Source organism: Hyla sarda, unplaced genomic scaffold (genome assembly GCF_029499605.1).
Source record: "Hyla sarda isolate aHylSar1 unplaced genomic scaffold, aHylSar1.hap1 scaffold_508, whole genome shotgun sequence".
In the NCBI taxonomy this organism is placed as follows: domain Eukaryota; kingdom Metazoa; phylum Chordata; class Amphibia; order Anura; family Hylidae; genus Hyla; species Hyla sarda.
In genome coordinates this window covers 1-25794 of record NW_026610519.1, presented here as the reverse complement: position 1 = coordinate 25794, position 25794 = coordinate 1, and the positions used below count along the sequence as shown (strand labels likewise).

The window sequence follows — 25794 nt, the reverse complement described above, 5'->3', positions numbered from 1 at the left end:
GCATTGCTGCACTGATGGGGTATGCATTAGACGAAAAAAAAGAAGAAAAAGAAGAATAATACGCCCAGAAAAGAGGCGAAAAGGAGAAAAACGTAAAAAAACGTGAAAAAAAAGTAAGAGGAAGAGAAGGGAAAAAAAGGTGGAAATGGGTTTAAAAGTGATTTCGGCGGAGAAATATATATATATATATATATATATATATATATATATATATATATATACGCGCACACACACACATATATATAAACGTATTCTCCGTTGAGATATTGCAGCCGCTGCTGTGTCCAGGCCCAGGAGCCTTAGCACTGTGCTGTGATGTCACTCAATACCACTGACATCACTAGGTGTAAACAACATCTCTCCTTTGCTGTGTATGTGACTATGGAGCTGTTTGGTGATGTCGTCTATTATGGCCTTCATAGAAGCAACAGGAGATTGTTGCATCCATCTAGAACCCTCAGAACTACAGTGCTATGATGTCACTCACTTCCACAGGCCTTGCAGAGTGTAAACAACAACAACCCAGCTTTGTTGTGTATGTAACCATAGGGATTTGTGATGTCACCTAGAACCTTCACAGCAGCGACAGCTTTATGAGGAGCATCAGCACTGCTCTGCCTGAGCAGAACCATCACCGCCATAGGTTGTCAAATAACCCGGGTTTAACCCACACAGGTAAGTCCAATGGGGTGCAGGCATGTCCTCTATGCTTACAGCTTCCCGTGGGTGTTGGTTTGATACCGTTTGGGGACAGCCAAGGAGGCATCTGCAGGCAACAAAGGTAGGTGTGTGCTTGTGTGTGTGTTTCCTATGCAGATCCTAAGCCCAGTGTCACATGCAAGTAGGAGGAGTAAGAAGGGTTCCTGGCAAATCCGGGTTATGGATTGCATTTAAAAAGGCCCCGTGGGAGTGCAATGGGCCCCTGTCTTGCTGCTTAGCAATAATGGTATGGGTTTAGGTTCTGCTGTGTGTACTGGTGGTTGACTGCCCCCCAGCCCAGAGTGTGCATGGAAAATTGTCTGGCAGCCTCCCTGACAGCAAGCAGTGATAGTGCCCATGAAGGGCACCTTGTTGGGCCCGCCCCTTTCACGGTTATCGCTTCTCGGCCTTTTGGCTAAGATCAAGTGTAGTATCTGTTCTTATCAGTTTAATATCTGATACGTCCCCTATCTGGGGACCATATATTAAATGGATTTTTGAGAACGGGGGCCGATTTCGAAGCTTGCTTCCGTCGCCCTATGCATTGACCCGATATGGCAGTATCTTCGGGTACAGTGCACCACCCCCTTACAGGGTTAAAAAGAAAGATTCCTACTTTCATTGCTACCTGCTTGCTGGCTAGCCAGCTAGCCAGCCCTGTGGGCCTTGCTGCTGCTGCAGCCAAAAAACAAAAGGTGGTGCTGCTGCTGCTTCTGCTGCTTCTGCTTGTGTCTGGCCGCTGTTGGAGCGTCCAGGCACAGGACTTCTGCTGCTGCTGACTAAATGGCCTCCTTAATTGGATCATTTGAGTAGCCAGCACACCTGTGCAGGTAGGGCATGACATGATAGGCAGCTGCCTTGATAGCGGGTGGGTGCTGAATGTTCCTAATTGACAAAATAAGATTAATGCTTATGAAGAAATATAAAATCTCATCCCTTCCCCAATATCACGCCACACCCCTACCCCTTAATTCCCTGGTTGAACTTGATGGACATATGTCTTTTTTCGACCGTACTAACTATGTAACTATGTAACATAACATGGGGGGGGGGGGGGTCTCCTGGCTGTTCACACAGGTGTGTCATTGCTGTACATTGACCATGCATTGCTTCTGTGGTATTGCAAAGGCAAAGACAAATGCTTCCAGCCATCCATTGCACTAATGGATTGGTCATCAGCTGGCTGTCTATGTCCCGCATCAATATAGACCAAAGTACAGAGGGTTAGGCTATGCTATTGTGCACCTACCTGATGCATCAGAAGGTGCGAGGCCCTTGCTAAATTCTGTGCACAGACTTTGAGATCTATACTTTAGACTGTATCTAAACCTGCTCCAACATGGACTGACATTCTGGCCTACTTTCAGCCGATGCGACTTGTCTGTCGCTGAACAGTCGCTTTTTATGTATTCAGCACCTATGTATAATGTTGTAAAAATGCTCTAGAAGCTAAAGTCGCAGAAATGTCACACATATTTGGCCTGCAACTTTCTGTGCGACAAATTCAGACAGGAAAAATCAGTATAAATCCTTAGAAAATTATCCCCCAGTGTCTCCATCTGCTGGCGGTATTGAATAAGCATTGCTGCACTGATGGGGTATGCATTAGACGAAAAAAAAGAAGAAAAAGAAGAATAATACGCCCAGAAAAGAGGCGAAAAGGAGAAAAACGTAAAAAAACGTGAAAAAAAAGTAAGAGGAAGAGAAGGGAAAAAAAGGTGGAAATGGGTTTAAAAGTGATTTCGGCGGAGAAATATATATATATATATATATATATATATATATATATATATACGCGCACACACACACATATATATAAACGTATTCTCCGTTGAGATATTGCAGCCGCTGCTGTGTCCAGGCCCAGGAGCCTTAGCACTGTGCTGTGATGTCACTCAATACCACTGACATCACTAGGTGTAAACAACATCTCTCCTTTGCTGTGTATGTGACTATGGAGCTGTTTGGTGATGTCGTCTATTATGGCCTTCATAGAAGCAACAGGAGATTGTTGCATCCATCTAGAACCCTCAGAACTACAGTGCTATGATGTCACTCACTTCCACAGGCCTTGCAGAGTGTAAACAACAACAACCCAGCTTTGTTGTGTATGTAACCATAGGGATTTGTGATGTCACCTAGAACCTTCACAGCAGCGACAGCTTTATGAGGAGCATCAGCACTGCTCTGCCTGAGCAGAACCATCACCGCCATAGGTTGTCAAATAACCCGGGTTTAACCCACACAGGTAAGTCCAATGGGGTGCAGGCATGTCCTCTATGCTTACAGCTTCCCGTGGGTGTTGGTTTGATACCGTTTGGGGACAGCCAAGGAGGCATCTGCAGGCAACAAAGGTAGGTGTGTGCTTGTGTGTGTGTTTCCTATGCAGATCCTAAGCCCAGTGTCACATGCAAGTAGGAGGAGTAAGAAGGGTTCCTGGCAAATCCGGGTTATGGATTGCATTTAAAAAGGCCCCGTGGGAGTGCAATGGGCCCCTGTCTTGCTGCTTAGCAATAATGGTATGGGTTTAGGTTCTGCTGTGTGTACTGGTGGTTGACTGCCCCCCAGCCCAGAGTGTGCATGGAAAATTGTCTGGCAGCCTCCCTGACAGCAAGCAGTGATAGTGCCCATGAAGGGCACCTTGTTGGGCCCGCCCCTTTCACGGTTATCGCTTCTCGGCCTTTTGGCTAAGATCAAGTGTAGTATCTGTTCTTATCAGTTTAATATCTGATACGTCCCCTATCTGGGGACCATATATTAAATGGATTTTTGAGAACGGGGGCCGATTTCGAAGCTTGCTTCCGTCGCCCTATGCATTGACCCGATATGGCAGTATCTTCGGGTACAGTGCACCACCCCCTTACAGGGTTAAAAAGAAAGATTCCTACTTTCATTGCTACCTGCTTGCTAGCTAGCCAGCCCTGTGGGCCTTGCTGCTGCTGCAGCCAAAAAACAAAAGGTGGTGCTGCTGCTGCTTCTGCTGCTTCTGCTTCTGCTTGTGTCTGGCCGCTGTTGGAGCGTCCAGGCACAGGACTTCTGCTGCTGCTGACTAAATGGCCTCCTTAATTGGATCATTTGAGTAGCCAGCACACCTGTGCAGGTAGGGCATGACATGATAGGCAGCTGCCTTGATAGCGGGTGGGTGCTGAATGTTCCTAATTGACAAAATAAGATTAATGCTTATGAAGAAATATAAAATCTCATCCCTTCCCCAATATCGCGCCACACCCCTACCCCTTAATTCCCTGGTTGAACTTGATGGACATATGTCTTTTTTCGACCGTACTAACTATGTAACTATGTAACATAACATGGGGGGGGGGGGGTCTCCTGGCTGTTCACACAGGTGTGTCATTGCTGTACATTGACCATGCATTGCTTCTGTGGTATTGCAAAGGCAAAGACAAATGCTTCCAGCCATCCATTGCACTAATGGATTGGTCATCAGCTGGCTGTCTATGTCCCGCATCAATATAGACCAAAGTACAGAGGGTTAGGCTATGCTATTGTGCACCTACCTGATGCATCAGAAGGTGCGAGGCCCTTGCTAAATTCTGTGCACAGACTTTGAGATCTATACTTTAGACTGTATCTAAACCTGCTCCAACATGGACTGACATTCTGGCCTACTTTCAGCCGATGCGACTTGTCTGTCGCTGAACAGTCGCTTTTTATGTATTCAGCACCTATGTATAATGTTGTAAAAATGCTCTAGAAGCTAAAGTCGCAGAAATGTCACACATATTTGGCCTGCAACTTTCTGTGCGACAAATTCAGACAGGAAAAATCAGTATAAATCCTTAGAAAATTATCCCCCAGTGTCTCCATCTGCTGGCGGTATTGAATAAGCATTGCTGCACTGATGGGGTATGCATTAGACGTAAAAAAAGAAGAAAAAGAAGAAGAATACGCCCAGAAAAGAGGCAAAAAGGAGAAAAACGTAAAAACGTATTCTCCGTTGAGATATTGCAGCCGCTGCTGTGTCCAGGCCCAGGAGCCTTAGCACTGTGCTGTGATGTCACTCAATACCACTGACATCACTAGGTGTAAACAACATCTCTCCTTTGCTGTGTATGTGACTATGGAGCTGTTTGGTGATGTCGTCTATTATGGCCTTCATAGAAGCAACAGGAGATTGTTGCATCCATCTAGAACCCTCAGAACTACAGTGCTATGATGTCACTCACTTCCACAGGCCTTGCAGAGTGTAAACAACAACAACCCAGCTTTGTTGTGTATGTAACCATAGGGATTTGTGATGTCACCTAGAACCTTCACAGCAGCGACAGCTTTATGAGGAGCATCAGCACTGCTCTGCCTGAGCAGAACCATCACCGCCATAGGTTGTCAAATAACCCGGGTTTAACCCACACAGGTAAGTCCAATGGGGTGCAGGCATGTCCTCTATGCTTACAGCTTCCCGTGGGTGTTGGTTTGATACCGTTTGGGGACAGCCAAGGAGGCATCTGCAGGCAACAAAGGTAGGTGTGTGCTTGTGTGTGTGTTTCCTATGCAGATCCTAAGCCCAGTGTCACATGCAAGTAGGAGGAGTAAGAAGGGTTCCTGGCAAATCCGGGTTATGGATTGCATTTAAAAAGGCCCCGTGGGAGTGCAATGGGCCCCTGTCTTGCTGCTTAGCAATAATGGTATGGGTTTAGGTTCTGCTGTGTGTACTGGTGGTTGACTGCCCCCCAGCCCAGAGTGTGCATGGAAAATTGTCTGGCAGCCTCCCTGACAGCAAGCAGTGATAGTGCCCATGAAGGGCACCTTGTTGGGCCCGCCCCTTTCACGGTTATCGCTTCTCGGCCTTTTGGCTAAGATCAAGTGTAGTATCTGTTCTTATCAGTTTAATATCTGATACGTCCCCTATCTGGGGACCATATATTAAATGGATTTTTGAGAACGGGGGCCGATTTCGAAGCTTGCTTCCGTCGCCCTATGCATTGACCCGATATGGCAGTATCTTCGGGTACAGTGCACCACCCCCTTACAGGGTTAAAAAGAAAGATTCCTACTTTCATTGCTACCTGCTTGCTGGCTAGCCAGCTAGCCAGCCCTGTGGGCCTTGCTGCTGCTGCAGCCAAAAAACAAAAGGTGGTGCTGCTGCTGCTTCTGCTGCTTCTGCTTCTGCTTGTGTCTGGCCGCTGTTGGAGCGTCCAGGCACAGGACTTCTGCTGCTGCTGACTAAATGGCCTCCTTAATTGGATCATTTGAGTAGCCAGCACACCTGTGCAGGTAGGGCATGACATGATAGGCAGCTGCCTTGATAGCGGGTGGGTGCTGAATGTTCCTAATTGACAAAATAAGATTAATGCTTATGAAGAAATATAAAATCTCATCCCTTCCCCAATATCACGCCACACCCCTACCCCTTAATTCCCTGGTTGAACTTGATGGACATATGTCTTTTTTCGACCGTACTAACTATGTAACTATGTAACATAACATGGGGGGGGGGGGGTCTCCTGGCTGTTCACACAGGTGTGTCATTGCTGTACATTGACCATGCATTGCTTCTGTGGTATTGCAAAGGCAAAGACAAATGCTTCCAGCCATCCATTGCACTAATGGATTGGTCATCAGCTGGCTGTCTATGTCCCGCATCAATATAGACCAAAGTACAGAGGGTTAGGCTATGCTATTGTGCACCTACCTGATGCATCAGAAGGTGCGAGGCCCTTGCTAAATTCTGTGCACAGACTTTGAGATCTATACTTTAGACTGTATCTAAACCTGCTCCAACATGGACTGACATTCTGGCCTACTTTCAGCCGATGCGACTTGTCTGTCGCTGAACAGTCGCTTTTTATGTATTCAGCACCTATGTATAATGTTGTAAAAATGCTCTAGAAGCTAAAGTCGCAGAAATGTCACACATATTTGGCCTGCAACTTTCTGTGCGACAAATTCAGACAGGAAAAATCAGTATAAATCCTTAGAAAATTATCCCCCAGTGTCTCCATCTGCTGGCGGTATTGAATAAGCATTGCTGCACTGATGGGGTATGCATTAGACGAAAATAAAGAAGAAAAAGAAGAATAATACGCCCAGAAAAGAGGCGAAAAGGAGAAAAACGTAAAAAAACGTGAAAAAAAAGTAAGAGGAAGAGAAGGGAAAAAAAGGTGGAAATGGGTTTAAAAGTGATTTCGGCGGAGAAATATATATATATATATATATATATATATATATATATACGCGCACACACACACATATATATAAACGTATTCTCCGTTGAGATATTGCAGCCGCTGCTGTGTCCAGGCCCAGGAGCCTTAGCACTGTGCTGTGATGTCACTCAATACCACTGACATCACTAGGTGTAAACAACATCTCTCCTTTGCTGTGTATGTGACTATGGAGCTGTTTGGTGATGTCGTCTATTATGGCCTTCATAGAAGCAACAGGAGATTGTTGCATCCATCTAGAACCCTCAGAACTACAGTGCTATGATGTCACTCACTTCCACAGGCCTTGCAGAGTGTAAACAACAACAACCCAGCTTTGTTGTGTATGTAACCATAGGGATTTGTGATGTCACCTAGAACCTTCACAGCAGCGACAGCTTTATGAGGAGCATCAGCACTGCTCTGCCTGAGCAGAACCATCACCGCCATAGGTTGTCAAATAACCCGGGTTTAACCCACACAGGTAAGTCCAATGGGGTGCAGGCATGTCCTCTATGCTTACAGCTTCCCGTGGGTGTTGGTTTGATACCGTTTGGGGACAGCCAAGGAGGCATCTGCAGGCAACAAAGGTAGGTGTGTGCTTGTGTGTGTGTTTCCTATGCAGATCCTAAGCCCAGTGTCACATGCAAGTAGGAGGAGTAAGAAGGGTTCCTGGCAAATCCGGGTTATGGATTGCATTTAAAAAGGCCCCGTGGGAGTGCAATGGGCCCCTGTCTTGCTGCTTAGCAATAATGGTATGGGTTTAGGTTCTGCTGTGTGTACTGGTGGTTGACTGCCCCCCAGCCCAGAGTGTGCATGGAAAATTGTCTGGCAGCCTCCCTGACAGCAAGCAGTGATAGTGCCCATGAAGGGCACCTTGTTGGGCCCGCCCCTTTCACGGTTATCGCTTCTCGGCCTTTTGGCTAAGATCGAGTGTAGTTCTGCTCACTTGGTCTGGCCAGAGGGTGTCTGGGGTACCCGGCTCCTTTGCCTGGGGGGATCGTCCTTCTTAACGGAGGGACTTCACCCCCCTGCTGCTATCAGGGAGCCGGCTTAGTCCCCAGACAACGGGAGGCGATCCCCACCTACCTACTTCGGTGGGGGAGGTGTCTGGACATCATGGACATGGAGGAAGATTGCGGTTTTTCTTCGGAAGGCGTGCCGCCTTTTGCGAGACTTCGGAATGGAGTTCGTATTTCCCTGCTCGATGTCCGGAAGAAGGAAAGAGGCCTTGTCTTTGTCGTGGAAGAAGTGCTGTTTAAGTTGCTGGAAGTCAAGAGGGAGCAAATCCTATCCATGCTTGAGTTTCCCAGAAGTGGATACTACGACGTGGTGCTGGCTTCTGAAGAGGACTATGAGTCATTTTGGAACATATTGCAGCAAAAGAAGGTATGTCCGGTTTTGGAAGGGGTGGAGATAGTTCCACATTTCCCACGTAGAGAACGATTGGTGACTATAAGGATGTATAGCCCATATACTTCGGAGGAGGATATCGTTACCTTTTTGTCTCGATTCTGTGACAGTGTTCTGCCTAAAGGCAAGGTATTTAATCAATATGGACTATGGACCACCAAGTGGAGGTTCCATGTGAAATTTAAAATGGCAGATGGCAAGTTAGTGATCCCCCCAGGACGGTTTAAAATTGGTTCTGTGAACGGGGATCTGTATTTTTCTGGCATGCAAGATTTTTGCCGCAAATGTAAACAGTACGGTCACAGAAAGGAGGATTGCACGTTTTTGTGGTGTTTCAAGTGTCAAGAGGAGGGTCACGACGTGGAAAATTGTCAAAAGAAAAGGAAATGCCATCTGTGTGGTGAGGAGGGCCATCTGCTTGGCTCGTGTCCTAAGAAAAAGTCTGAGAAAAATTCAGAGAAAAAGGAAGCTGTAAAAAGAAGCAGAGAGGAACCAGCTGAAGTGAAAGAACCAGAAGTGGAGCAGGTTCCAACTAGAAGACCTACAGAGCAGAAGAAGAAGAGAGAGGAGGAAGTGTATGTGCCAGTGCAGTATTTTGGTGTGCTTGGTGGTTTGTTGGAAAATTTGTCGGAAGCAGAAAGAAAAACGTTTGACAAAGATATGATGGATCTAAAGATAGGCTTGAAGAACCGGGAGGAAGAAGCTCGGGATAAAGTCTATTTTTCTTTCAAGGCAGACATGAACCGTTTTGTTGAAACGTATAAAATTCCAGGCTGGTTGGCGTCTCAAGTTAAGAAAGATATAGCAAATGGCAATATCAGTCGAGGACTGATAGACTTTCTAATGGTGTTTGCATGGAGGAAGGGGATGACCTTCTAATTTGGTTTTGCTTAATTAGAAAGTAATGTTTGGTTTTGCTATTTTATGTTGTTTCTTATTTTGTTTTTAAATGTTCTATTTTGTTTCATTAGTGTTTAAGAAAAGAAATAAAAACATGTTACCTGATGATGAACACAAAATTGAGTTCCAAATAAGATCTTGGAACTCTGAGTGAGTTCTGAGGGCTAACTTAAAAATCTGTTCTTATCAGTTTAATATCTGATACGTCCCCTATCTGGGGACCATATATTAAATGGATTTTTGAGAACGGGGGCCGATTTCGAAGCTTGCTTCCGTCGCCCTATGCATTGACCCGATATGGCAGTATCTTCGGGTACAGTGCACCACCCCCTTACAGGGTTAAAAAGAAAGATTCCTACTTTCATTGCTACCTGCTTGCTGGCTAGCCAGCTAGCCAGCCCTGTGGGCCTTGCTGCTGCTGCAGCCAAAAAACAAAAGGTGGTGCTGCTGCTGCTTCTGCTGCTTCTGCTTGTGTCTGGCCGCTGTTGGAGCGTCCAGGCACAGGACTTCTGCTGCTGCTGACTAAATGGCCTCCTTAATTGGATCATTTGAGTAGCCAGCACACCTGTGCAGGTAGGGCATGACATGATAGGCAGCTGCCTTGATAGCGGGTGGGTGCTGAATGTTCCTAATTGACAAAATAAGATTAATGCTTATGAAGAAATATAAAATCTCATCCCTTCCCCAATATCGCGCCACACCCCTACCCCTTAATTCCCTGGTTGAACTTGATGGACATATGTCTTTTTTCGACCGTACTAACTATGTAACTATGTAACATAACATGGGGGGGGGGGGGGGGTCTCCTGGCTGTTCACACAGGTGTGTCATTGCTGTACATTGACCATGCATTGCTTCTGTGGTATTGCAAAGGCAAAGACAAATGCTTCTAGCCATCCATTGCACTAATGGATTGGTCATCAGCTGGCTGTCTATGTCCCGCATCAATATAGACCAAAGTACAGAGGGTTAGGCTATGCTATTGTGCACCTACCTGATGCATCAGAAGGTGCGAGGCCCTTGCTAAATTCTGTGCACAGACTTTGAGATCTATACTTTAGACTGTATCTAAACCTGCTCCAACATGGACTGACATTCTGGCCTACTTTCAGCCGATGCGACTTGTCTGTCGCTGAACAGTCGCTTTTTATGTATTCAGCACCTATGTATAATGTTGTAAAAATGCTCTAGAAGCTAAAGTCGCAGAAATGTCACACATATTTGGCCTGCAACTTTCTGTGCGACAAATTCAGACAGGAAAAATCAGTATAAATCCTTAGAAAATTATCCCCCAGTGTCTCCATCTGCTGGCGGTATTGAATAAGCATTGCTGCACTGATGGGGTATGCATTAGACGAAAAAAAAGAAGAAAAAGAAGAATAATACGCCCAGAAAAGAGGCGAAAAGGAGAAAAACGTAAAAAAACGTGAAAAAAAAGTAAGAGGAAGAGAAGGGAAAAAAAGGTGGAAATGGGTTTAAAAGTGATTTCGGCGGAGAAATATATATATATATATATATATATATATATATATATATATATATATATATATATACGCGCACACACACACATATATATAAACGGATTCTCCGTTGAGATATTGCAGCCGCTGCTGTGTCCAGGCCCAGGAGCCTTAGCACTGTGCTGTGATGTCACTCAATACCACTGACATCACTAGGTGTAAACAACATCTCTCCTTTGCTGTGTATGTGACTATGGAGCTGTTTGGTGATGTCGTCTATTATGGCCTTCATAGAAGCAACAGGAGATTGTTGCATCCATCTAGAACCCTCAGAACTACAGTGCTATGATGTCACTCACTTCCACAGGCCTTGCAGAGTGTAAACAACAACAACCCAGCTTTGTTGTGTATGTAACCATAGGGATTTGTGATGTCACCTAGAACCTTCACAGCAGCGACAGCTTTATGAGGAGCATCAGCACTGCTCTGCCTGAGCAGAACCATCACCGCCATAGGTTGTCAAATAACCCGGGTTTAACCCACACAGGTAAGTCCAATGGGGTGCAGGCATGTCCTCTATGCTTACAGCTTCCCGTGGGTGTTGGTTTGATACCGTTTGGGGACAGCCAAGGAGGCATCTGCAGGCAACAAAGGTAGGTGTGTGCTTGTGTGTGTGTTTCCTATGCAGATCCTAAGCCCAGTGTCACATGCAAGTAGGAGGAGTAAGAAGGGTTCCTGGCAAATCCGGGTTATGGATTGCATTTAAAAAGGCCCCGTGGGAGTGCAATGGGCCCCTGTCTTGCTGCTTAGCAATAATGGTATGGGTTTAGGTTCTGCTGTGTGTACTGGTGGTTGACTGCCCCCCAGCCCAGAGTGTGCATGGAAAATTGTCTGGCAGCCTCCCTGACAGCAAGCAGTGATAGTGCCCATGAAGGGCACCTTGTTGGGCCCGCCCCTTTCACGGTTATCGCTTCTCGGCCTTTTGGCTAAGATCAAGTGTAGTATCTGTTCTTATCAGTTTAATATCTGATACGTCCCCTATCTGGGGACCATATATTAAATGGATTTTTGAGAACGGGGGCCGATTTCGAAGCTTGCTTCCGTCGCCCTATGCATTGACCCGATATGGCAGTATCTTCGGGTACAGTGCACCACCCCCTTACAGGGTTAAAAAGAAAGATTCCTACTTTCATTGCTACCTGCTTGCTGGCTAGCCAGCTAGCCAGCCCTGTGGGCCTTGCTGCTGCTGCAGCCAAAAAACAAAAGGTGGTGCTGCTGCTGCTTCTGCTGCTTCTGCTTCTGCTTGTGTCTGGCCGCTGTTGGAGCGTCCAGGCACAGGACTTCTGCTGCTGCTGACTAAATGGCCTCCTTAATTGGATCATTTGAGTAGCCAGCACACCTGTGCAGGTAGGGCATGACATGATAGGCAGCTGCCTTGATAGCGGGTGGGTGCTGATTGTTCCTAATTGACAAAATAAGATTAATGCTTATGAAGAAATATAAAATCTCATCCCTTCCCCAATATCGCGCTACACCCCTACCCCTTAATTCCCTGGTTGAACTTGATGGACATATGTCTTTTTTCGACCGTACTAACTATGTAACTATGTAACATAACATGGGGGGGGGGGGTCTCCTGGCTGTTCACACAGGTGTGTCATTGCTGTACATTGACCATGCATTGCTTCTGTGGTATTGCAAAGGCAAAGACAAATGCTTCCAGCCATCCATTGCACTAATGGATTGGTCATCAGCTGGCTGTCTATGTCCCGCATCAATATAGACCAAAGTACAGAGGGTTAGGCTATGCTATTGTGCACCTACCTGATGCATCAGAAGGTGCGAGGCCCTTGCTAAATTCTGTGCACAGACTTTGAGATCTATACTTTAGACTGTATCTAAACCTGCTCCAACATGGACTGACATTCTGGCCTACTTTCAGCCGATGCGACTTGTCTGTCGCTGAACAGTCGCTTTTTATGTATTCAGCACCTATGTATAATGTTGTAAAAATGCTCTAGAAGCTAAAGTCGCAGAAATGTCACACATATTTGGCCTGCAACTTTCTGTGCGACAAATTCAGACAGGAAAAATCAGTATAAATCCTTAGAAAATTATCCCCCAGTGTCTCCATCTGCTGGCGGTATTGAATAAGCATTGCTGCACTGATGGGGTATGCATTAGACGAAAAAAAAGAAGAAAAAGAAGAATAATACGCCCAGAAAAGAGGCGAAAAGGAGAAAAACGTAAAAAAACGTGAAAAAAAAGTAAGAGGAAGAGAAGGGAAAAAAAGGTGGAAATGGGTTTAAAAGTGATTTCGGCGGAGAAATATATATATATATATATATATATATATATATATATATATATATACGCGCACACACACACATATATATAAACGTATTCTCCGTTGAGATATTGCAGCCGCTGCTGTGTCCAGGCCCAGGAGCCTTAGCACTGTGCTGTGATGTCACTCAATACCACTGACATCACTAGGTGTAAACAACATCTCTCCTTTGCTGTGTATGTGACTATGGAGCTGTTTGGTGATGTCGTCTATTATGGCCTTCATAGAAGCAACAGGAGATTGTTGCATCCATCTAGAACCCTCAGAACTACAGTGCTATGATGTCACTCACTTCCACAGGCCTTGCAGAGTGTAAACAACAACAACCCAGCTTTGTTGTGTATGTAACCATAGGGATTTGTGATGTCACCTAGAACCTTCACAGCAGCGACAGCTTTATGAGGAGCATCAGCACTGCTCTGCCTGAGCAGAACCATCACCGCCATAGGTTGTCAAATAACCCGGGTTTAACCCACACAGGTAAGTCCAATGGGGTGCAGGCATGTCCTCTATGCTTACAGCTTCCCGTGGGTGTTGGTTTGATACCGTTTGGGGACAGCCAAGGAGGCATCTGCAGGCAACAAAGGTAGGTGTGTGCTTGTGTGTGTGTTTCCTATGCAGATCCTAAGCCCAGTGTCACATGCAAGTAGGAGGAGTAAGAAGGGTTCCTGGCAAATCCGGGTTATGGATTGCATTTAAAAAGGCCCCGTGGGAGTGCAATGGGCCCCTGTCTTGCTGCTTAGCAATAATGGTATGGGTTTAGGTTCTGCTGTGTGTACTGGTGGTTGACTGCCCCCCAGCCCAGAGTGTGCATGGAAAATTGTCTGGCAGCCTCCCTGACAGCAAGCAGTGATAGTGCCCATGAAGGGCACCTTGTTGGGCCCGCCCCTTTCACGGTTATCGCTTCTCGGCCTTTTGGCTAAGATCAAGTGTAGTATCTGTTCTTATCAGTTTAATATCTGATACGTCCCCTATCTGGGGACCATATATTAAATGGATTTTTGAGAACGGGGGCCGATTTCGAAGCTTGCTTCCGTCGCCCTATGCATTGACCCGATATGGCAGTATCTTCGGGTACAGTGCACCACCCCCTTACAGGGTTAAAAAGAAAGATTCCTACTTTCATTGCTACCTGCTTGCTGGCTAGCCAGCTAGCCAGCCCTGTGGGCCTTGCTGCTGCTGCAGCCAAAAAACAAAAGGTGGTGCTGCTGCTGCTTCTGCTGCTTCTGCTTCTGCTTGTGTCTGGCCGCTGTTGGAGCGTCCAGGCACAGGACTTCTGCTGCTGCTGACTAAATGGCCTCCTTAATTGGATCATTTGAGTAGCCAGCACACCTGTGCAGGTAGGGCATGACATGATAGGCAGCTGCCTTGATAGCGGGTGGGTGCTGATTGTTCCTAATTGACAAAATAAGATTAATGCTTATGAAGAAATATAAAATCTCATCCCTTCCCCAATATCGCGCCACACCCCTACCCCTTAATTCCCTGGTTGAACTTGATGGACATATGTCTTTTTTCGACCGTACTAACTATGTAACTATGTAACATAACATGGGGGGGGGGGGGGGGTCTCCTGGCTGTTCACACAGGTGTGTCATTGCTGTACATTGACCATGCATTGCTTCTGTGGTATTGCAAAGGCAAAGACAAATGCTTCCAGCCATCCATTGCACTAATGGATTGGTCATCAGCTGGCTGTCTATGTCCCGCATCAATATAGACCAAAGTACAGAGGGTTAGGCTATGCTATTGTGCACCTACCTGATGCATCAGAAGGTGCGAGGCCCTTGCTAAATTCTGTGCACAGACTTTGAGATCTATACTTTAGACTGTATCTAAACCTGCTCCAACATGGACTGACATTCTGGCCTACTTTCAGCCGATGCGACTTGTCTGTCGCTGAACAGTCGCTTTTTATGTATTCAGCACCTATGTATAATGTTGTAAAAATGCTCTAGAAGCTAAAGTCGCAGAAATGTCACACATATTTGGCCTGCAACTTTCTGTGCGACAAATTCAGACAGGAAAAATCAGTATACATCCTTAGAAAATTATCCCCCAGTGTCTCCATCTGCTGGCGGTATTGAATAAGCATTGCTGCACTGATGGGGTATGCATTAGACGAAAAAAAAGAAGAAAAAGAAGAATAATACGCCCAGAAAAGAGGCGAAAAGGAGAAAAACGTAAAAAAAACGTGAAAAAAAAGTAAGAGGAAGAGAAGGGAAAAAAAGGTGGAAATGGGTTTAAAAGTGATTTCGGCGGAGAAATATATATATATATATATATATATATATATATATATATATATATATACATACGCGCACACACACACATATATATAAACGTATTCTCCGTTGAGATATTGCAGCCGCTGCTGTGTCCAGGCCCAGGAGCCTTAGCACTGTGCTGTGATGTCACTCAATACCACTGACATCACTAGGTGTAAACAACATCTCTCCTTTGCTGTGTATGTGACTATGGAGCTGTTTGGTGATGTCGTCTATTATGGCCTTCATAGAAGCAACAGGAGATTGTTGCATCCATCTAGAACCCTCAGAACTACAGTGCTATGATGTCACTCACTTCCACAGGCCTTGCAGAGTGTAAACAACAACAACCCAGCTTTGTTGTGTATGTAACCATAGGGATTTGTGATGTCACCTAGAACCTTCACAGCAGCGACAGCTTTATGAGGAGCATCAGCACTGCTCTGCCTGAGCAGAACCATCACCGCCATAGGTTGTCAAATAACCCGGGTTTAACCCACACAGGTAAGTCCAATGGGGTGCAGGCATGTCCTCTATGCTTACAGCTTCCCGTGGGTGTTGGTTTGATACCGTTTGGGGACAGCCAAGGAGGCATCTGCAGGCAACAAAGGTAGGTGTGTGCTTGTGTGTGTGTTTCCTATGCAGATCCTAAGCCCAGTGTCACATGCAAGTAGGAGGAGTAAGAAGGGTTCCTGGCAAATCCGGGTTATGGATTGCATTTAAAAAGGCCCCGTGGGAGTGCAATGGGCCCCTGTCTTGCTGCTTAGCAATAATGGTATGGGTTTAGGTTCTGCTGTGTGTACTGGTGGTTGACTGCCCCCCAGCCCAGAGTGTGCATGGAAAATTGTCTGGCAGCCTCCCTGACAGCAAGCAGTGATAGTGCCCATGAAGGGCACCTTGTTGGGCCCGCCCCTTTCACGGTTATCGCTTCTCGGCCTTTTGGCTAAGATCAAGTGTAGTATCTGTTCTTATCAGTTTAATATCTGATACGTCCCCTATCTGGGGACCATATATTAAATGGATTTTTGAGAACGGGGGCCGATTTCGAAGCTTGCTTCCGTCGCCCTATGCATTGACCCGATATGGCAGTATCTTCGGGTACAGTGCACCACCCCCTTACAGGGTTAAAAAGAAAGATTCCTACTTTCATTGCTACCTGCTTGCTGGCTAGCCAGCTAGCCAGCCCTGTGGGCCTTGCTGCTGCTGCAGCCAAAAAACAAAAGGTGGTGCTGCTGCTGCTTCTGCTGCTTCTGCTTCTGCTTGTGTCTGGCCGCTGTTGGAGCGTCCAGGCACAGGACTTCTGCTGCTGCTGACTAAATGGCCTCCTTAATTGGATCATTTGAGTAGCCAGCACACCTGTGCAGGTAGGGCATGACATGATAGGCAGCTGCCTTGATAGCGGGTGGGTGCTGATTGTTCCTAATTGACAAAATAAGATTAATGCTTATGAAGAAATATAAAATCTCATCCCTTCCCCAATATCGCGCCACACCCCTACCCCTTAATTCCCTGGTTGAACTTGATGGACATATGTCTTTTTTCGACCGTACTAACTATGTAACTATGTAACATAACATGGGGGGGGGGGGGGGGTCTCCTGGCTGTTCACACAGGTGTGTCATTGCTGTACATTGACCATGCATTGCTTCTGTGGTATTGCAAAGGCAAAGACAAATGCTTCCAGCCATCCATTGCACTAATGGATTGGTCATCTGCTGGCTGTCTATGTCCCGCATCAATATAGACCAAAGTACAGAGGGTTAGGCTATGCTATTGTGCACCTACCTGATGCATCAGAAGGTGCGAGGCCCTTGCTAAATTCTGTGCACAGACTTTGAGATCTATACTTTAGACTGTATCTAAACCTGCTCCAACATGGACTGACATTCTGGCCTACTTTCAGCCGATGCGACTTGTCTGTCGCTGAACAGTCGCTTTTTATGTATTCAGCACCTATGTATAATGTTGTAAAAATGCTCTAGAAGCTAAAGTCGCAGAAATGTCACACATATTTGGCCTGCAACTTTCTGTGCGACAAATTCAGACAGGAAAAATCAGTATAAATCCTTAGAAAATTATCCCCCAGTGTCTCCATCTGCTGGCGGTATTGAATAAGCATTGCTGCACTGATGGGGTATGCATTAGACGAAAAAAAAGAAGAAAAAGAAGAATAATACGCCCAGAAAAGAGGCGAAAAGGAGAAAAACGTAAAAAAACGTGAAAAAAAAGTAAGAGGAAGAGAAGGGAAAAAAAGGTGGAAATGGGTTTAAAAGTGATTTCGGCGGAGAAATATATATATATATATATATATATATATATATATATATATACGCGCACACACACACATATATATAAACGTATTCTCCGTTGAGATATTGCAGCCGCTGCTGTGTCCAGGCCCAGGAGCCTTAGCACTGTGCTGTGATGTCACTCAATACCACTGACATCACTAGGTGTAAACAACATCTCTCCTTTGCTGTGTATGTGACTATGGAGCTGTTTGGTGATGTCGTCTATTATGGCCTTCATAGAAGCAACAGGAGATTGTTGCATCCATCTAGAACCCTCAGAACTACAGTGCTATGATGTCACTCACTTCCACAGGCCTTGCAGAGTGTAAACAACAACAACCCAGCTTTGTTGTGTATGTAACCATAGGGATTTGTGATGTCACCTAGAACCTTCACAGCAGCGACAGCTTTATGAGGAGCATCAGCACTGCTCTGCCTGAGCAGAACCATCACCGCCATAGGTTGTCAAATAACCCGGGTTTAACCCACACAGGTAAGTCCAATGGGGTGCAGGCATGTCCTCTATGCTTACAGCTTCCCGTGGGTGTTGGTTTGATACCGTTTGGGGACAGCCAAGGAGGCATCTGCAGGCAACAAAGGTAGGTGTGTGCTTGTGTGTGTGTTTCCTATGCAGATCCTAAGCCCAGTGTCACATGCAAGTAGGAGGAGTAAGAAGGGTTCCTGGCAAATCCGGGTTATGGATTGCATTTAAAAAGGCCCCGTGGGAGTGCAATGGGCCCCTGTCTTGCTGCTTAGCAATAATGGTATGGGTTTAGGTTCTGCTGTGTGTACTGGTGGTTGACTGCCCCCCAGCCCAGAGTGTGCATGGAAAATTGTCTGGCAGCCTCCCTGACAGCAAGCAGTGATAGTGCCCATGAAGGGCACCTTGTTGGGCCCGCCCCTTTCACGGTTATCGCTTCTCGGCCTTTTGGCTAAGATCAAGTGTAGTATCTGTTCTTATCAGTTTAATATCTGATACGTCCCCTATCTGGGGACCATATATTAAATGGATTTTTGAGAACGGGGGCCGATTTCGAAGCTTGCTTCCGTCGCCCTATGCATTGACCCGATATGGCAGTATCTTCGGGTACAGTGCACCACCCCCTTACAGGGTTAAAAAGAAAGATTCCTACTTTCATTGCTACCTGCTTGCTGGCTAGCCAGCTAGCCAGCCCTGTGGGCCTTGCTGCTGCTGCAGCCAAAAAACAAAAGGTGGTGCTGCTGCTGCTTCTGCTGCTTCTGCTTCTGCTTGTGTCTGGCCGCTGTTGGAGCGTCCAGGCACAGGACTTCTGCTGCTGCTGACTAAATGGCCTCCTTAATTGGATCATTTGAGTAGCCAGCATACCTGTGCAGGTAGGGCATGACATGATAGGCAGCTGCCTTGATAGCGGGTGGGTGCTGATTGTTCCTAATTGACAAAATAAGATTAATGCTTATGAAGAAATATAAAATCTCATCCCTTCCCCAATATCGCGCCACACCCCTACCCCTTAATTCCCTGGTTGAACTTGATGGACATATGTCTTTTTTCGACCGTACTAACTATGTAACTATGTAACATAACATGAGGGGGGGGGGGTCTCCTGGCTGTTCACACAGGTGTGTCATTGCTGTACATTGACCATGCATTGCTTCTGTGGTATTGCAAAGGCAAAGACAAATGCTTCAAGCCATCCATTGCACTAATGGATTGGTCATCAGCTGGCTGTCTATGTCCCGCATCAATATAGACCAAAGTACAGAGGGTTAGGCTATGCTATTGTGCACCTACCTGATGCATCAGAAGGTGCGAGGCCCTTGCTAAATTCTGTGCACAGACTTTGAGATCTATACTTTAGACTGTATCTAAACCTGCTCCAACATGGACTGACATTCTGGCCTACTTTCAGCCGATGCGACTTGTCTGTCGCTGAACAGTCGCTTTTTATGTATTCAGCACCTATGTATAATGTTGTAAAAATGCTCTAGAAGCTAAAGTCGCAGAAATGTCACACATATTTGGCCTGCAACTTTCTGTGCGACAAATTCAGACAGGAAAAATCAGTATAAATCCTTAGAAAATTATCCCCCAGTGTCTCCATCTGCTGGCGGTATTGAATAAGCATTGCTGCACTGATGGGGTATGCATTAGACGAAAAAAAAGAAGAAAAAGAAGAATAATACGCCCAGAAAAGAGGCGAAAAGGAGAAAAACGTAAAAAAACGTGAAAAAAAAGTAAGAGGAAGAGAAGGGAAAAAAAGGTGGAAATGGGTTTAAAAGTGATTTCAGCGGAGAAATATATATATATATATATATATATATATATATATACGCGCACACACACACATATATATAAACGTATTCTCCGTTGAGATATTGCAGCCGCTGCTGTGTCCAGGCCCAGGAGCCTTAGCACTGTGCTGTGATGTCACTCAATACCACTGACATCACTAGGTGTAAACAACATCTCTCCTTTGCTGTGTATGTGACTATGGAGCTGTTTGGTGATGTCGTCTATTATGGCCTTCATAGAAGCAACAGGAGATTGTTGCATCCATCTAGAACCCTCAGAACTACAGTGCTATGATGTCACTCACTTCCACAGGCCTTGCAGAGTGTAAACAACAACAACCCAGCTTTGTTGTGTATGTAACCATAGGGATTTGTGATGTCACCTAGAACCTTCACAGCAGCGACAGCTTTATGAGGAGCATCAGCACTGCTCTGCCTGAGCAGAACCATCACCGCCATAGGTTGTCAAATAACCCGGGTTTAACCCACACAGGTAAGTCCAATGGGGTGCAGGCATGTCCTCTATGCTTACAGCTTCCCGTGGGTGTTGGTTTGATACCGTTTGGGGACAGCCAAGGAGGCATCTGCAGGCAACAAAGGTAGGTGTGTGCTTGTGTGTGTGTTTCCTATGCAGATCCTAAGCCCAGTGTCACATGCAAGTAGGAGGAGTAAGAAGGGTTCCTGGCAAATCCGGGTTATGGATTGCATTTAAAAAGGCCCCGTGGGAGTGCAATGGGCCCCTGTCTTGCTGCTTAGCAATAATGGTATGGGTTTAGGTTCTGCTGTGTGTACTGGTGGTTGACTGCCCCCCAGCCCAGAGTGTGCATGGAAAATTGTCTGGCAGCCTCCCTGACAGCAAGCAGTGATAGTGCCCATGAAGGGCACCTTGTTGGGCCCGCCCCTTTCACGGTTATCGCTTCTCGGCCTTTTGGCTAAGATCAAGTGTAGTATCTGTTCTTATCAGTTTAATATCTGATACGTCCCCTATCTGGGGACCATATATTAAATGGATTTTTGAGAACGGGGGCCGATTTCGAAGCTTGCTTCCGTCGCCCTATGCATTGACCCGATATGGCAGTATCTTCGGGTACAGTGCACCACCCCCTTACAGGGTTAAAAAGAAAGATTCCTACTTTCATTGCTACCTGCTTGCTGGCTAGCCAGCTAGCCAGCCCTGTGGGCCTTGCTGCTGCTGCAGCCAAAAAACAAAAGGTGGTGCTGCTGCTGCTTCTGCTGCTTCTGCTTCTGCTTGTGTCTGGCCGCTGTTGGAGCGTCCAGGCACAGGACTTCTGCTGCTGCTGACTAAATGGCCTCCTTAATTGGATCATTTGAGTAGCCAGCACACCTGTGCAGGTAGGGCATGACATGATAGGCAGCTGCCTTGATAGCGGGTGGGTGCTGAATGTTCCTAATTGACAAAATAAGATTAATGCTTATGAAGAAATATAAAATCTCATCCCTTCCCCAATATCGCGCCACACCCCTACCCCTTAATTCCCTGGTTGAACTTGATGGACATATGTCTTTTTTCGACCGTACTAACTATGTAACTATGTAACATAACATGGGGGGGGGGGGGGGGTCTCCTGGCTGTTCACACAGGTGTGTCATTGCTGTACATTGACCATGCATTGCTTCTGTGGTATTGCAAAGGCAAAGACAAATGCTTCCAGCCATCCATTGCACTAATGGATTGGTCATCAGCTGGCTGTCTATGTCCCGCATCAATATAGACCAAAGTACAGAGGGTTAGGCTATGCTATTGTGCACCTACCTGATGCATCAGAAGGTGCGAGGCCCTTGCTAAATTCTGTGCACAGACTTTGAGATCTATACTTTAGACTGTATCTAAACCTGCTCCAACATGGACTGACATTCTGGCCTACTTTCAGCCGATGCGACTTGTCTGTCGCTGAACAGTCGCTTTTTATGTATTCAGCACCTATGTATAATGTTGTAAAAATGCTCTAGAAGCTAAAGTCGCAGAAATGTCACACATATTTGGCCTGCAACTTTCTGTGCGACAAATTCAGACAGGAAAAATCAGTATAAATCCTTAGAAAATTATCCCCCAGTGTCTCCATCTGCTGGCGGTATTGAATAAGCATTGCTGCACTGATGGGGTATGCATTAGACGAAAAAAAAGAAGAAAAAGAAGAATAATACGCCCAGAAAAGAGGCGAAAAGGAGAAAAACGTAAAAAAACGTGAAAAAAAAGTAAGAGGAAGAGAAGGGAAAAAAAGGTGGAAATGGGTTTAAAAGTGATTTCGGCGGAGAAATATATATATATATACATATATATATATATACGCGCACACACACACATATATATAAACGTATTCTCCGTTGAGATATTGCAGCCGCTGCTGTGTCCAGGCCCAGGAGCCTTAGCACTGTGCTGTGATGTCACTCAATACCACTGACATCACTAGGTGTAAACAACATCTCTCCTTTGCTGTGTATGTGACTATGGAGCTGTTTGGTGATGTCGTCTATTATGGCCTTCATAGAAGCAACAGGAGATTGTTGCATCCATCTAGAACCCTCAGAACTACAGTGCTATGATGTCACTCACTTCCACAGGCCTTGCAGAGTGTAAACAACAACAACCCAGCTTTGTTGTGTATGTAACCATAGGGATTTGTGATGTCACCTAGAACCTTCACAGCAGCGACAGCTTTATGAGGAGCATCAGCACTGCTCTGCCTGAGCAGAACCATCACCGCCATAGGTTGTCAAATAACCCGGGTTTAACCCACACAGGTAAGTCCAATGGGGTGCAGGCATGTCCTCTATGCTTACAGCTTCCCGTGGGTGTTGGTTTGATACCGTTTGGGGACAGCCAAGGAGGCATCTGCAGGCAACAAAGGTAGGTGTGTGCTTGTGTGTGTGTTTCCTATGCAGATCCTAAGCCCAGTGTCACATGCAAGTAGGAGGAGTAAGAAGGGTTCCTGGCAAATCCGGGTTATGGATTGCATTTAAAAAGGCCCCGTGGGAGTGCAATGGGCCCCTGTCTTGCTGCTTAGCAATAATGGTATGGGTTTAGGTTCTGCTGTGTGTACTGGTGGTTGACTGCCCCCCAGCCCAGAGTGTGCATGGAAAATTGTCTGGCAGCCTCCCTGACAGCAAGCAGTGATAGTGCCCATGAAGGGCACCTTGTTGGGCCCGCCCCTTTCACGGTTATCGCTTCTCGGCCTTTTGGCTAAGATCAAGTGTAGTATCTGTTCTTATCAGTTTAATATCTGATACGTCCCCTATCTGGGGACCATATATTAAATGGATTTTTGAGAACGGGGGCCGATTTCGAAGCTTGCTTCCGTCGCCCTATGCATTGACCCGATATGGCAGTATCTTCGGGTACAGTGCACCACCCCCTTACAGGGTTAAAAAGAAAGATTCCTACTTTCATTGCTACCTGCTTGCTGGCTAGCCAGCTAGCCAGCCCTGTGGGCCTTGCTGCTGCTGCAGCCAAAAAACAAAAGGTGGTGCTGCTGCTGCTTCTGCTGCTTCTGCTTCTGCTTGTGTCTGGCCGCTGTTGGAGCGTCCAGGCACAGGACTTCTGCTGCTGCTGACTAAATGGCCTCCTTAATTGGATCATTTGAGTAGCCAGCACACCTGTGCAGGTAGGGCATGACATGATAGGCAGCTGCCTTGATAGCGGGTGGGTGCTGAATGTTCCTAATTGACAAAATAAGATTAATGCTTATGAAGAAATATAAAATCTCATCCCTTCCCCAATATCGCGCCACACCCCTACCCCTTAATTCCCTGGTTGAACTTGATGGACATATGTCTTTTTTCGACCGTACTAACTATGTAACTATGTAACATAACATGGGGGGGGGGGGGGGGTCTCCTGGCTGTTCACACAGGTGTGTCATTGCTGTACATTGACCATGCATTGCTTCTGTGGTATTGCAAAGGCAAAGACAAATGCTTCCAGCCATCCATTGCACTAATGGATTGGTCATCAGCTGGCTGTCTATGTCCCGCATCAATATAGACCAAAGTACAGAGGGTTAGGCTATGCTATTGTGCACCTACCTGATGCATCAGAAGGTGCGAGGCCCTTGCTAAATTCTGTGCACAGACTTTGAGATCTATACTTTAGACTGTATCTAAACCTGCTCCAACATGGACTGACATTCTGGCCTACTTTCAGCCGATGCGACTTGTCTGTCGCTGAACAGTCGCTTTTTATGTATTCAGCACCTATGTATAATGTTGTAAAAATGCTCTAGAAGCTAAAGTCGCAGAAATGTCACACATATTTGGCCTGCAACTTTCTGTGCGACAAATTCAGACAGGAAAAATCAGTATAAATCCTTAGAAAATTATCCCCCAGTGTCTCCATCTGCTGGCGGTATTGAATAAGCATTGCTGCACTGATGGGGTATGCATTAGACGAAAAAAAAGAAGAAAAAGAAGAATAATACGCCCAGAAAAGAGGCGAAAAGGAGAAAAACGTAAAAAAACGTGAAAAAAAAGTAAGAGGAAGAGAAGGGAAAAAAAGGTGGAAATGGGTTTAAAAGTGATTTCGGCGGAGAAATATATATATATATATATATATATATATATATATATATATATATACGCGCACACACACACATATATATAAACGTATTCTCCGTTGAGATATTGCAGCCGCTGCTGTGTCCAGGCCCAGGAGCCTTAGCACTGTGCTGTGATGTCACTCAATACCACTGACATCACTAGGTGTAAACAACATCTCTCCTTTGCTGTGTATGTGACTATGGAGCTGTTTGGTGATGTCGTCTATTATGGCCTTCATAGAAGCAACAGGAGATTGTTGCATCCATCTAGAACCCTCAGAACTACAGTGCTATGATGTCACTCACTTCCACAGGCCTTGCAGAGTGTAAACAACAACAACCCAGCTTTGTTGTGTATGTAACCATAGGGATTTGTGATGTCACCTAGAACCTTCACAGCAGCGACAGCTTTATGAGGAGCATCAGCACTGCTCTGCCTGAGCAGAACCATCACCGCCATAGGTTGTCAAATAACCCGGGTTTAACCCACACAGGTAAGTCCAATGGGGTGCAGGCATGTCCTCTATGCTTACAGCTTCCCGTGGGTGTTGGTTTGATACCGTTTGGGGACAGCCAAGGAGGCATCTGCAGGCAACAAAGGTAGGTGTGTGCTTGTGTGTGTGTTTCCTATGCAGATCCTAAGCCCAGTGTCACATGCAAGTAGGAGGAGTAAGAAGGGTTCCTGGCAAATCCGGGTTATGGATTGCATTTAAAAAGGCCCCGTGGGAGTGCAATGGGCCCCTGTCTTGCTGCTTAGCAATAATGGTATGGGTTTAGGTTCTGCTGTGTGTACTGGTGGTTGACTGCCCCCCAGCCCAGAGTGTGCATGGAAAATTGTCTGGCAGCCTCCCTGACAGCAAGCAGTGATAGTGCCCATGAAGGGCACCTTGTTGGGCCCGCCCCTTTCACGGTTATCGCTTCTCGGCCTTTTGGCTAAGATCAAGTGTAGTATCTGTTCTTATCAGTTTAATATCTGATACGTCCCCTATCTGGGGACCATATATTAAATGGATTTTTGAGAACGGGGGCCGATTTCGAAGCTTGCTTCCGTCGCCCTATGCATTGACCCGATATGGCAGTATCTTCGGGTACAGTGCACCACCCCCTTACAGGGTTAAAAAGAAAGATTCCTACTTTCATTGCTACCTGCTTGCTGGCTAGCCAGCTAGCCAGCCCTGTGGGCCTTGCTGCTGCTGCAGCCAAAAAACAAAAGGTGGTGCTGCTGCTGCTTCTGCTGCTTCTGCTTCTGCTTGTGTCTGGCCGCTGTTGGAGCGTCCAGGCACAGGACTTCTGCTGCTGCTGACTAAATGGCCTCCTTAATTGGATCATTTGAGTAGCCAGCACACCTGTGCAGGTAGGGCATGACATGATAGGCAGCTGCCTTGATAGCGGGTGGGTGCTGAATGTTCCTAATTGACAAAATAAGATT

At 46.1% G+C, this 25794-nt stretch overlaps 11 non-coding genes across 11 annotated transcripts; all 11 read left to right on the top strand.

Annotated features, from left to right (window-relative positions):
* Positions 1 to 1094: 1094 nt before the first annotated feature.
* On the top strand, positions 1095 to 1285 carry LOC130337855 (U2 spliceosomal RNA). The gene has a single exon (XR_008878665.1). It is a non-coding gene; the product is annotated as a U2 spliceosomal RNA (small nuclear RNA).
* Positions 1286 to 3366: 2081 nt separating this feature from the next.
* On the top strand, positions 3367 to 3557 carry LOC130337851 (U2 spliceosomal RNA). The gene has a single exon (XR_008878664.1). It is a non-coding gene; the product is annotated as a U2 spliceosomal RNA (small nuclear RNA).
* A 1936-nt stretch (positions 3558 to 5493) lies between these two features.
* On the top strand, positions 5494 to 5684 carry LOC130337839 (U2 spliceosomal RNA). Its single transcript, XR_008878660.1, has one exon. It is a non-coding gene; the product is annotated as a U2 spliceosomal RNA (small nuclear RNA).
* Positions 5685 to 9318: 3634 nt separating this feature from the next.
* Positions 9319 to 9505, top strand: LOC130337838 (U2 spliceosomal RNA). Its single transcript, XR_008878659.1, has one exon. It is a non-coding gene; the product is annotated as a U2 spliceosomal RNA (small nuclear RNA).
* A 2097-nt stretch (positions 9506 to 11602) lies between these two features.
* Positions 11603 to 11793, top strand: LOC130337827 (U2 spliceosomal RNA). Its single transcript, XR_008878651.1, has one exon. It is a non-coding gene; the product is annotated as a U2 spliceosomal RNA (small nuclear RNA).
* Positions 11794 to 13882: 2089 nt separating this feature from the next.
* Positions 13883 to 14073, top strand: LOC130337815 (U2 spliceosomal RNA). The gene has a single exon (XR_008878640.1). It is a non-coding gene; the product is annotated as a U2 spliceosomal RNA (small nuclear RNA).
* A 2100-nt stretch (positions 14074 to 16173) lies between these two features.
* LOC130337898 (U2 spliceosomal RNA) lies at positions 16174 to 16364 on the top strand. The gene has a single exon (XR_008878704.1). It is a non-coding gene; the product is annotated as a U2 spliceosomal RNA (small nuclear RNA).
* Positions 16365 to 18453: 2089 nt separating this feature from the next.
* On the top strand, positions 18454 to 18644 carry LOC130337885 (U2 spliceosomal RNA). The gene has a single exon (XR_008878693.1). It is a non-coding gene; the product is annotated as a U2 spliceosomal RNA (small nuclear RNA).
* A 2080-nt stretch (positions 18645 to 20724) lies between these two features.
* Positions 20725 to 20915, top strand: LOC130337873 (U2 spliceosomal RNA). Its single transcript, XR_008878682.1, has one exon. It is a non-coding gene; the product is annotated as a U2 spliceosomal RNA (small nuclear RNA).
* Positions 20916 to 22994: 2079 nt separating this feature from the next.
* Positions 22995 to 23185, top strand: LOC130337861 (U2 spliceosomal RNA). The gene has a single exon (XR_008878671.1). It is a non-coding gene; the product is annotated as a U2 spliceosomal RNA (small nuclear RNA).
* A 2093-nt stretch (positions 23186 to 25278) lies between these two features.
* Positions 25279 to 25469, top strand: LOC130337808 (U2 spliceosomal RNA). Its single transcript, XR_008878634.1, has one exon. It is a non-coding gene; the product is annotated as a U2 spliceosomal RNA (small nuclear RNA).
* The last annotated feature ends 325 nt before the right edge of the window (positions 25470 to 25794 follow it).